An 11,904-nucleotide genomic window follows, 5' to 3' on the forward strand; every position below is an offset into this window, starting at 1 on the left:
TTATATTTTTTGGCCCTTTCCCCATCAGAGTGGCATCAGAACTCTTTGGTTAAGGGACTGTTTAGTTTGTGTGAATGATGGAGGCACATACAAAATTGATTCCTTTGAATGGAGAAAATTATCACCTATGGAAAGGCAAGATGAAGGATTTGATATTTGTGAAAAATTTGCATCTTCCAGTTTTTGCTTCCAATAAACCGGAATCCAAGTCAGATGAAGAATGAGATTTTGAACATCAACAGGTATGTGGACTTATCAAGCAGTTTGTTGATGATAATGTTTATAATTTTGTTGCTAATGAGACACATGCGAGAAGCCTATGGGATAAGCTTGAGTGCTTGTATGCCTCTAAGTCAGGAACTAATAAATTGTACTTGCTGAAAAATTTTGTGGAGTTGAAGTACAAGGAAGGAAATCCTGTTTCAAATCACTTGAGTGAATTTCAAGGGCGCTATGATCAATTAGTAGGAGTGGGTATAAAATTTGATGATGATCTATTGGGTTTATTCCTGTTAAACTCTTTACCAGATTCATGGGAGACATTTCAGTTTCCATGATAAGTGCTACCCCTAATGGTGATATTTCTTTACAAATGGCAAAGAGTGGTGCTCTTAATGAGGAGATGAGAAGGAAGACACAGGGTACTTCATCTCATTCAGAAGTGCTTATTACAAAGAATAGGGGGAGAAGCCAGAAGAAAGAACAAAACAGTGGTAGAGATAAAAGCAGGAGCAAGTCCAAGTCTCGGTACAAGAATGTGGAGTGTCACTATTGTCACAAAACAGGGCATATACAGAAGAACTATTTTTTGTTGAAGAAAGAGAGCAAAGACAAAAAGGGTAAGCAAAGAGAAAAAGATACCGATGATGGTGATCGTGTTACTACTACTACATGTGGTGACCTTATTTGTCTTTGTGATTATGACACTATTAATCTTGTATCTGATGAGAGCATGTGGATAATTGATAGTGGTGCTACATTGCATGTTACATCTAGGAAGGAGTTCTTCACATCTTATACACCTGGTGATTTTGGAGTATTGAAGATGGGTAATGATGGAGTGTCTAAGGTTATTGGTGTTGGTGATGTTCACTTGCAAACCAACATGGGGATGCAGTTGTTGCTTAGAGGAGTTAAACATGCTCCAGATGTTCGCTTTAACTTGATTTCTGTGCAGGTACTTGATGATGGTGGATTTGATAACCACTTTGGTTCTGGAAAGTGGAAGCTCACCAAAGGTAACTTGATTGTGGCTAAAGGGGAGAAAAACTCTAAGCTTTACTGGACAAAAGCTTTAGTTGCTAAAGATAGTGTGAATGCCATGTATATGGAGTCATCTTTGTGGCACAGAAGGCTTGGGCATATTAGTGAAAAAGGACTTAACTGCTTAGTTAAAAAGGATGTTCTCTTAGGATTGAAGAGTGTAGAGTTGGAGAAATGTTCTCACTGTATGGCTGGTAAACAAACCAAAATATCCTTCAAGAAGCATCCTCCTTCCAGGAAGTCAGAGTTGCTTGAATTGGTGCATTCTGATGTTTGTGGCCCATTGAAGGTAAAGTCTTTTAGTGGTGCACTTTACTTTGTTACTTTTATTGATGATTGTTCCAAGAAGCTTTGGGTTTATGCTTTATAGAGAAATGACCAAGTGTTGGACAAGTTTAAAGAATTTCATGCTTTGGTTGAGAGACAATCAGGCAAGAAGCTGAAGTGCATTCGTACTGACAATGGTGGTGAATATTGTGGACCATTTGATGCTTATTGTAGACAGTATGGTATTGCACATGAGAAGACTCCTCCCAAAACTCCTCAGTTGAATGGTTTAGTAGAGAGGATGAACAGGACATTGATTGAAAGAGTTAGGTGTATGCTTTCTGAAGCAAAATTGCCTAAGCATTTTTGGGGTGAGGCATTGTTTACAGCAATGCATGTTATTAATCTAAGTCTTGCAGTCGCTTTGAACTTTGAGGTGCCAGACAAGATTTGGTTTGGCAAGAATGTTAATTATGATAATTTGTGTGTCTTCGGTTGTAAAACATTTGTTCATGTTCCAAAGGATGAAAGATCCATGTTGGATGTGAAGACAAGGTAATGCATCTTCATTGGCTTTGGTCAGGATGAATTTGGCTACAAGTTGTATGATCCCGTTGAATAGAAAGTTGTTAGAAGTCGTGATGTGCAATTCATGGAAGATCAAACCATTGAAGATATTGATAAGGTAGAAAAGTCTACACCTAAGGAAGATGGTAATGTGGCTGATTTTGATCCAATTCGGTTGTTTATTAATGATTTGGATATTGATGTTCATGATGATGAACAACATGGTGATACTAATCAGCAGATTGGAGATAACTTTAATTTTATCACAACTTTTTTTCTGTTTTTATTTATGACATGAAAGAATTTCCAACTTAATCCTTGATCTGTAATTATATTGTTTGATTACCCATACTTTCTTGTAGACTTTTCTATTTTAATTTTTTTTTCATCAAACAGCTTATATGTTTAGTTTTTTTAAAACATTTTGCTAATATTTTCGTAACAAGAGTTTAAGATTAAAGATATTAAAACAAATTTTAAAAATTTCAGATACTTTAACCTAAATTTTAGAAATCAAACACATTTATCTCTTTTTAATTTTCATATTATTCAGAAAATAACTAGTATGGTGTTTGTTCTTTACATTAATTATGGTAGTGTTGGTGGCACTATTTTACTAGTTGTTGGACTCTACAGTGTCCTATGGGGGGAAGAGCAAGGAGAATGTAAAAGTTGAAAACCTACAACCTCAGCAAACAAAAGAGGAAACAAGATTTGAGTGCATTGTACAACATTGATTACACTAAAATTCTGCAAATAAATGTATGATCGCACTTAAAATATGACAAAACATGTGCTTCCAACATGAATGTCTTTTCTCTTATGTTTCTTTCTGTTTGTGTAAATATTTGCAAATAAATGTATGATCTCATGTACAAAACAAGATCTCAAATTAAGTGTTCAAAGTCTATTTGCTTCATTATGTTTAAAATTGGTTGGTGGAGTTGCTTATTTTGGATGCATAAGGGTTTTGATAAGTCAAAATTTGAGATACTGTGAATCTACCTTAAATTGATGTGCAAACAAGTTTACTTTCATGAATTAAACATGCTGATGCAAAGAGAATTTGAGTATTAACAACCTTATGCATTTTCATTGTCCAAACCATCAATTTTAGGCCTATTTTATTTGAAAACAAGTTGTTGAAAATATTTTCATATCTGATTTGTGCATTTGCAATTGTGTATGGATTGTAGAAAGAGCTTGGTTCCATTAAAATAGAACAATACATCAAAAATATCATTAAATTAGTTTAAAAAAAACCAATTGGACCAATGCAATCTATTTTTTAAATCTGAAGCACCAGAATCATAAATTTATACCAAAACTAGTTTTTCATTGGGGCATTTTGTCAAATAGTTTTGACATTTCCTAATTTGAGTTTGATTTCGATACAAATGCAACTTGTTGTCTTTTAGTGTTTTCTTAATTAACTCTAGATCTCATCTTAGGTTTCTTTTGCGTGCGTCCCTGCTTTCTAGCCTATTATCTTGGCTTAATTTTGAATTCTTGGCAATCTAGCTCTGCAACTGTTTGATAAAAGGCCTGACAGTGCTGTCTGTTTTGGTTTTCTTGTGGTTGCTATGACAAAATATTTGTGATTTCAGTCTTTGATATTTGTGGTTTGTGTGAGGTCTTTTGGTGGTGCAGCTTAGCCAAAGACTTATACATCCTTGGTAGCTTATTAGGAAGTGGAGTAAAGGAAGAAATGTGGTGTAAGGGGCTGGGCGTTTTTGCATTTTTAGTGTTTCTATTGTGCATCATAAAGTTGGATTATTTGAGTTCTGGAACAAAAATTTGAAACACCTCTACCCTATAGTTGTAAGACTAGTGTTGTACATTATTAGCATCAATCCTTAAGAGAATGTAAAGTTGCATTTCCTTGTCTCCTTTTTTGTTTTTCTAGTTTTAAAATTCCTTGTATTAGACCTTTAAGCCAAGTGATTTGGAAGAATTCATAAGGGTTCTTCCTTTCACTTGCACACTTTTGCTTGTAATTGTTCATTAAAACTAGTCAGACAATGAATGTGTTTTGGAACCAAAGTTCCAAGCCTCACTTTGTAGACCTCATTTGCTTAATTATTTGCCTTTTTGTGTATGTGCCTAGTGTGAGTAAGACTAGAAGAGATTAAACTCTAAGTCTTCTCACAATTTAGGGGTTCGAATATAGTCCTTGTTTTCTTTGCTTTGTTTGTGTTATTTTCATCTTTCAAAGAGTCAAATTTTATGAATCTAAAGGTAATCTTGACTTAAAGAATTTAAGTAAGTATCCTAGAGCATTTTTGGCAAGACAAAACTTGGTATTTAAGCAATCAATTTTATTGGAAGTCCCACATCGACTAGAGATAAGGCCAATTTATAGTTTATAAGTGGGTGTAAACCTCACGCTACAAGCCGGTTTTGTGGGGTTAAGTTAGGCTTAAAGTCCACTTCTAATATGGTATCAGAGCCATGGTTAGGGCCTATCATAGTGATATGTTTGCTAGGAATATTGTTCCCCCCGCTATCGGGCCGCTATCGGACCACCCATTAAAAATGTCTAATCCCACGCTCGAGATGTATATACCTCGTCGTGATGGGGTGTATTGGAAGTCCCACATCAACTAGAGATAAGACCAATTCATAGTTTATAAGTGGGTGCAAACCTCACCCTACAAGCCGGTTTTGTGGGGTTGAGTTAGACTTAAAGTCCACTTCTAACAAATATTGGTTCATCTCTCTTACTTGGAACTTGTTCTTTGGTGAAAAGTAAAAGTCTTTGACTCAAGAAAACTTCTAGGTTCATAAGATGTCTAAGCATCATTCCCCTAGAATTAGTGATATTGAGGAGCAATTTTTCCTAAAAACCATAATTGACAAACTTGGAGAAATTGAACAAAGAATGAATCAAGATTAAATTAATAGGGAATTGCAAAATGCTTTAATCAAAGATAAGCTAAGAGTCTTAAGAGAAGAGCAAGCCCAAAATAGGGAAAGGTCAAGGGGAAGTAAAAGTGGAGAGTCCCAATATGAGAGAGAAAGCTTAAGGGTAGGAAAGTATTACCATAAGCCTTATTCTTCAAGAAGGCATAGAAGAGAGTCCCATTATCTCCTTCCTCCTAAAGAATTTAAAATATATTTGCCTCATTTTCACAGAAAAGATAATGTACAGGCTTATCTAGATTGGGAAATGAAGGTGGAACAAATCTTTTCTTGCCACCAAGTCAGTGAAGAAGAAAAGTCTCTTTAGCTACCCTAACCTTTCAAGGGTATGCCATGTATTACTGGACTGCAATAGTCCAAGAAAGGAGGCACCACAATACCCTTCAATTAAGTATTGGAATGATTTAAAATCTACCCTTAGGTGGAGACACATTCCCTCCTATTACAATAGGAAACTCATGGATAAGCTCGCAACAAAGGTCTATAACTGTGGAAGAGTATAGATAAAAGATAGAGCTATATATGAAGATGACAGGTATTGTTGAGAAAGTGGAAATCGCCTTGGCTAGATTTCTGAGTTGGCTAAATTTTGATATAAAAGATAGGGTTGAACTATTACCTTATAGAGATTTGAATGATCTTGTTCAAATGTGTACAAAGGTAGAACAACAAAGTTTGTGAAAATCTTCTTCAAAGAGTTCAAGTTCAACCCACTTTTGAAAAAAAAAAGTTTAAAAAAAAGAGCCCTTCAAACCTCTAGCCAAGATTGTAGAAAAACCTAAGCAAGAAACTTCTTCACACACTCGCACTAGTGAGATTAAGTGCTTGAAGAATCTAGGGAGAGGTGGCATAGTTACATAATGCCCCACTGATAGGTGAAAAGTTTACTTGTTTTTGTTGCTTATATTGAGGGGCTTTTGAGTAAGTTTTAGTGTTAATTCTCATGAAAAGTGTATAATTGTTGATATTAGTATAATTTTCATTGTTTAAATGTTTTTGATGCTTTTGTTGTTTATTTTGATGAAAAATAAGGATTTGATATCATAAAAGACTTGGACCAGGCTTAATGGACGCTGTTTTGCCGAAAGTTTCGCGCCCGGGCGTGAGAAAAAGGACTCTGAGCGCGATTTTACCGAGAGGGTCGCGCCCGGGCGTGAGAAAAAGGGCGCCCGGGCGCCAATTTACAGAGAGGTTCGCGCCCGGGCGCGAGATAAAAAGGGGCGCTTGGGCGCCACATAGAAGAAAGAGGACGCTCGTCCAGAGTGAGGACGCTCGTCCAACGCTCGTCCAGCACGCTCGTCCGCGCACTCGTCCAGAAGTTGGGACGCTCGTCCTGAGTTGGGACGCTCGTTCAGATAGTGGACGCTCGTCCAGTCGTCCAAGACGTTCGCCCAATGTACACGCTCGTCCAAGTTGACGCTCGTCCAACTCGCGGCCGCTCGTCCAGAAAATTGGACGTTCGTCCAGCGCACCCAACGCTCGTCCAGGGTCGTTCGTCCTGGGCCGCTCGTCCAGAAAATTGGACGCTCGTCCAGAATTGGGCCGCTCGTCCAGAATTTGGACGCTCGTCCAGAATTGACCCGTGACTCAATTATTGTACCCTTCTTTATATCAGACTCCAGAGGCAGTTGCAGGGGGAGATCTGAAACGGGGAGAAGACCAGGGACGCTGCTGCAGCTGCTCCAAGGGGCTTCAATGGTGGAAAAACTCCAATTTCCACCATCCAATCCATCATTTCTCTCTTCTATGTTGTATATGTGTAGCTAAAACCCCATTTCACTGGGGTTGAGAGTAAATTTCTGAACTCTTTGTAATTTCTCTATTAATGCATGATCTTGTATGAATTTTGTGTTCTATCCTTATGTTTCATGCTTTTGATGGAAATCTGAGCTATTTGAACGGTTAAATCATTGGAAAATGTATGAGACCGCGGACCTAGGATAAAACTGCTAAAGGATTTCGAGTCCTAGACATAGGAGGGAATTTTTAGTCATCTGTGACATTGTGTTTAAGGCAAATCTGATAATTGAATTAGCTAAGGAATTAGCAATTTAGTTTGAATGATTAAGAACTGTCTCTGAGGAATCAGGACTGCATGCGCCTAGGATGTCGATGCTTAATTTTGATAAATTGTGTTAGTAGAAAATTACCGGAGTGATGAACTTGAATTTCAACCCCAGTGAACTTTAATTCATCTGTTTTTACCACTTTAATTTCATCTGTATGCAAATCTTACTTGTGTTGTAAAATTAATCGCTAAATTAGTAAACTTTAAACAATTAGTGAAACATAACAAATCTCTTGGGAAACGATATTCGGACTTACTGATTTATTACTTGAACGATCCGGTACGCTTGCCGAGGTCTCAACACCCACCAAGAGAACTATTATCATGAGAGGCATTGACACATATACCACTGAAAGTGAAACCTCCATTAGTGAGAGTGATAGTGAAAAGGAAAATTCCAATGGCGAGGAAGTATATCCTTGTGAAGGTCAACTTCTCATGGTGAGAATAGTGCTTAACAACCAACCAAATGTTGAACATTTGCCACAAAAAGAGAACATCTTTCACACAAGATGTCAAATTCAAAATAAAACATGTTTTCTCATTGTTGATAATGGATCATGCTGCAATTGTTGTAGCACTAGGTTGGTTGAAAAATTAAATCTTGCTGTGATACCCCATCCAAAACCTTAGAAACTTCATTGGCTTAATGAAGATGAGAATATACAATCAACAATCAAGTAAAGGGGACAATTTCAATAGGAAATGTCAAAGATGAAGTTTTATGTGATGTGGTTCCTATGGAAACTTGTCATGTGATTTTGGGGAGACCATGAAAATTTGACCATAAATCCATTCATCATAGTCTTACCAATGCCATATCTGTATCAAAATGACAAGTTTGTGCTTCACACTTTGTCACCTTCACAAGTGGCTAAATGTTAAAATAGAATGACTCAATTTCTCACACCAAGAGAGGGGAGGGGGGGGGGGGGGGGGGGGGGGGGGGATGAATTGGTGAAACTTGAAAACAAAGTCTTTTAAAATCTTTTTCTTAAAAGGTGATGCCTTTAAAAATTTCTTGAAACGCAAGGTAAAAGACTTTCTAATGCAGCGAAATGTTAATCGAATAAGTACATAGTAGAGTTGATTAAAAGTAAAAGAGTAAGGATCAAAAAATTCAAACACTGCTTTTTATACTAGTTCGGCCAACCTGCCTATATCTAGTGTCCTTCCAACCACGGGAAGCAAATGCACTATAATGATCAAGGGTTTTACAACAAGGTTTTTATAGAGACCTCACGTCAAAAATATAAAACACCTCTCTAACCCTCTAATCAAATATAGGTAGTACAATAACTAGACCAGCAGCAAGAATCCCCTCTTCTTCTGTCTAAACCCTTTGAGACACCTCTCAAAGTCATGAACGCCGCACACTCTTCTTCTTGTAGTCACAACAGGGAACCTCAATCCAATATTCACAAGATGGTAGACTCTGATCTCACAATTACATCCTAGTGTGTAGAATTGATCAGCCCTTTGAATACAAAGATAACTCGTTCTTCAAGAAATCACAAGGAGATGATCACCACGGTTACTTCTTGATTCTTGGAGCTCTTTTTCTCTTTCTACAAGATAAAACTTTCTGAAAAATATCACACAAACTGTTAGATTAACAAAAGTTCTTACAGAAATCAAATTCGCGTCAATTTATAGTATAACACATCTCTGACGTATTTTAACCAACTAAGCTACTAATGTAGTCGAATATAACAATTATGTTATAGCAGTTAGCAACAGTCAAAACAATTAACTGAATTCACAATTAATGTAGTCGAATGACATTTAATGCTTCATCAACATATTTAAAAATATTTATACTATGTATAATATGATATCTAGGCCGAACGGTTAGCATCCAAGACCGATCGGTCTATCTACTGTAACATCGCTCGTCAACCAAGTCAAACGTGGACAACGCTCGTCAACCAGGTCAAACAAGGTTAAATGATGTTGGGCCACAATGCTCGTCAATCAGGTCAAACCAGGTTAAAAGATGTTGGGCCGTAATTGGACCAACATTTAAGTTGTTGGGCTAATAATCCAGTAGAGGATAAAATAATCAAAGATATCTTATTAAAGATATTCATAAAGCTGTTTATGAGCAACTGCCCGAATTTTAAGGTAAGTCTGTTTATATTTTATTAGACTTGTGATAACCTATAAATACAAGGCCAAGGCTAAAATCCAAGTATGTTCCACTTACGTTCTACTCACATTCAACTCATACTCATATTCTCAAATACTCAAATAGTGATAACCATTCACTAAACATTCAATTAAGAGCCAAAACTCTTCAAATCACATGCCTAACTTGGGCGTCCGAGTGCCTTTTGTTGGCAAAAATCAACTATGAAGTTTTGATGATGAACAGAGTTGCACAAGTCAAGACAAATTGAAGATTTATGTATTTTTAAAGCTTTTGTAATAATCAAAGTTGATGAAGTAGTACTCACAAATGTATTAGGACCGATTATTGTAATTTACATTTAAATGCTGTTGAGTTTCGTCCTCATTCTGTTTTAATCGATTAAACCTAGTTTTAATCGATTAAAACCGAGGCTGGCCTTGAAAACCCAAGTGCCACTGGAATAATCGATTAAAGTGTATAATAATCGATTAGCTAATCGATTAATCCTGAGAATAATCGATTAACACTGACCGTTGGGGATTTCAGATTTGAAAAACTAGCCGTTGTACTCATTTTAATCGATTAATACTTATGTTAATCGATTAAATGCGTTAGATGGCCCGTTTTCGAGAATGGAAGGGTATTAGGCTGAGTCTATAAAATGGCTCACTCTTTATCTCAAAAATAACTCTTCCCTTGTGCCAAAGATCTCTGAATTCTTTGAGAACTCTGTGAATTTGCTGAAGCTAAGGAAACTCTTGTCTGCAAAGTCCTGAAGTGGTACTGTGGTGACAGAGGAATAGCTGGTTCATCCTTGGTGTGTCTGAGGAAGTGTCTGGAAGAGATTCATCCTTCGTGAAGCATTCGAAGGAGGTGGTCATCCTTTGTGAAGATTCAAAGGAGGTGTAAGTTCATCTCTTGTGGTTTCAAGAGAGGTGGTAATTTCTAAACTGTTACAAATTGTTTTTCTGCGTGACTAATATTTGTAACTGTTTTGTGATAGTGAAAAAGGTTTATCTTGTTTGAGATAAGCGACTGGACGTAGGATCCTAGTGATCTGAACCAGGATAAAATCACCTGTGCAATTTTTCTCTTTCCCTTACTCTGTTATTTACATTCAATTATCTGCTTAGTAAGAAAGAATTAAGAGAAAAATATTAAAAAGGCAAAATAAAAGTATATAACCAATTCACCCCCCCTCTTGGTTTGTTACCACGCTAATAATTCCGCTGCAACGATTCTAACAATTGGCATCAGAGCTTGCTTTGATAGTCATTCAAATGGCAGGATCACATCAAACCTTTGCAGAGGGTGCATCAATCAATAGACCCCCACTATTCACAGGTGAGAACTATGCATTCTGGAAGGTAAGGATGCAAATATTTATTGAATCTATTGATTGTGAAATTTGGGATGTTATTGCATCTGGTTCTTCTGTTCCTACTAACAATATACAGGAACCAAAGCCCCGTGGTCAATGGACCATTGAAGAAAAGAAAAGATTTCAGAATGACGTTAAAGCTCGGAATATTATTGCATCAGCATTGACTGTTGATGAGTTCTACAGGGTTTCTGTCTGCAAAACTGCTCAAGAAATGTGGGACGTGCTCAGAGTAACACATGAAGGAACAGATGACGTAAAGAGGGCAATAAAGAATTCCCTAATTCAAGAATATGAAATGTTCCGGATGAAGCAAGGAGAAACAATTTCTGACATTCAAAAACGCTTCACCAACATTGTCAATCATCTCATTGGACTAGGTAAGTCATTTGATACTGATGAACTAAACATTAAAATCTTAAAGTCTTTAGACAGGTCGTGGCAACCTAAGGTGACTGCAATCTCGGAGTCACAAAACCTCAACACCATGACTATGGCGGCACTATTTGGAAAGTTGAGGGAACATGAATTAGATCTTGGAAGACTTGATGAAGAAGAAGCAAAAGCCAAAACCAACAAGAAGAGTTTGGCATTAAAATCAGAGGTTGAAAGAAGCAAAGGTAAATCGGAAGATGAAGACTCAGACGAAGAGGAAAACTTAAGCCTCGTGATCAAAAGATTAAACAAATTCATGAAGTCTAAAGGTAAAGGAAGGTTTAGGTACGAAAAGAAAGATAATCAAGCATCTTCCTCAAATTATCGATGCTACAGCTGTGGAGAAAAGGGGCATCTAAAGGCAGACTGCCCAAATCAGAAGAAAGGTGAAGACAAAAAGGAGAAAAGATTCTTCAAGAAAAAGAAAGCATACATTGCATGGGAAGACGATAATGAGTCCATTTCAGATTCAAGCGATTCAGATGAAGAAGCTAACATCTGTTTAATGGCAGATGATGATAATGTCAGCCAAGTAAGTAGCTCACATTATTCTGATAATAATAGTCAAGTTGATGAAGATGAATTGCATGAAACATATGCTGCATTGTTAATTGAATCTGAAAAATTAAATATTTCTCATAAAAAGCTGAAAAAGGATTTTAAAAATTTAAAATCTGAATTTGACAACCTTCTTGAAGAAAATAAAAATTTGAAGTTTACTTCTGAAAATCTCACTAAATTAAATGATGCCTTGAAAACTGAATTTTCAAATTCATCTGAAGAAAACAGAAGTTTGAAAAATAAATTTTTATATCAAGCAGAAGAAATGAGGAATTTGAAAAGTAAAGTGTTATATTATGAAAAAGAAAA

The sequence above is a fragment of the Vigna angularis genome, chromosome 8 (genome assembly GCF_016808095.1).
Source record: "Vigna angularis cultivar LongXiaoDou No.4 chromosome 8, ASM1680809v1, whole genome shotgun sequence".
NCBI classification, from domain to species: domain Eukaryota; kingdom Viridiplantae; phylum Streptophyta; class Magnoliopsida; order Fabales; family Fabaceae; genus Vigna; species Vigna angularis.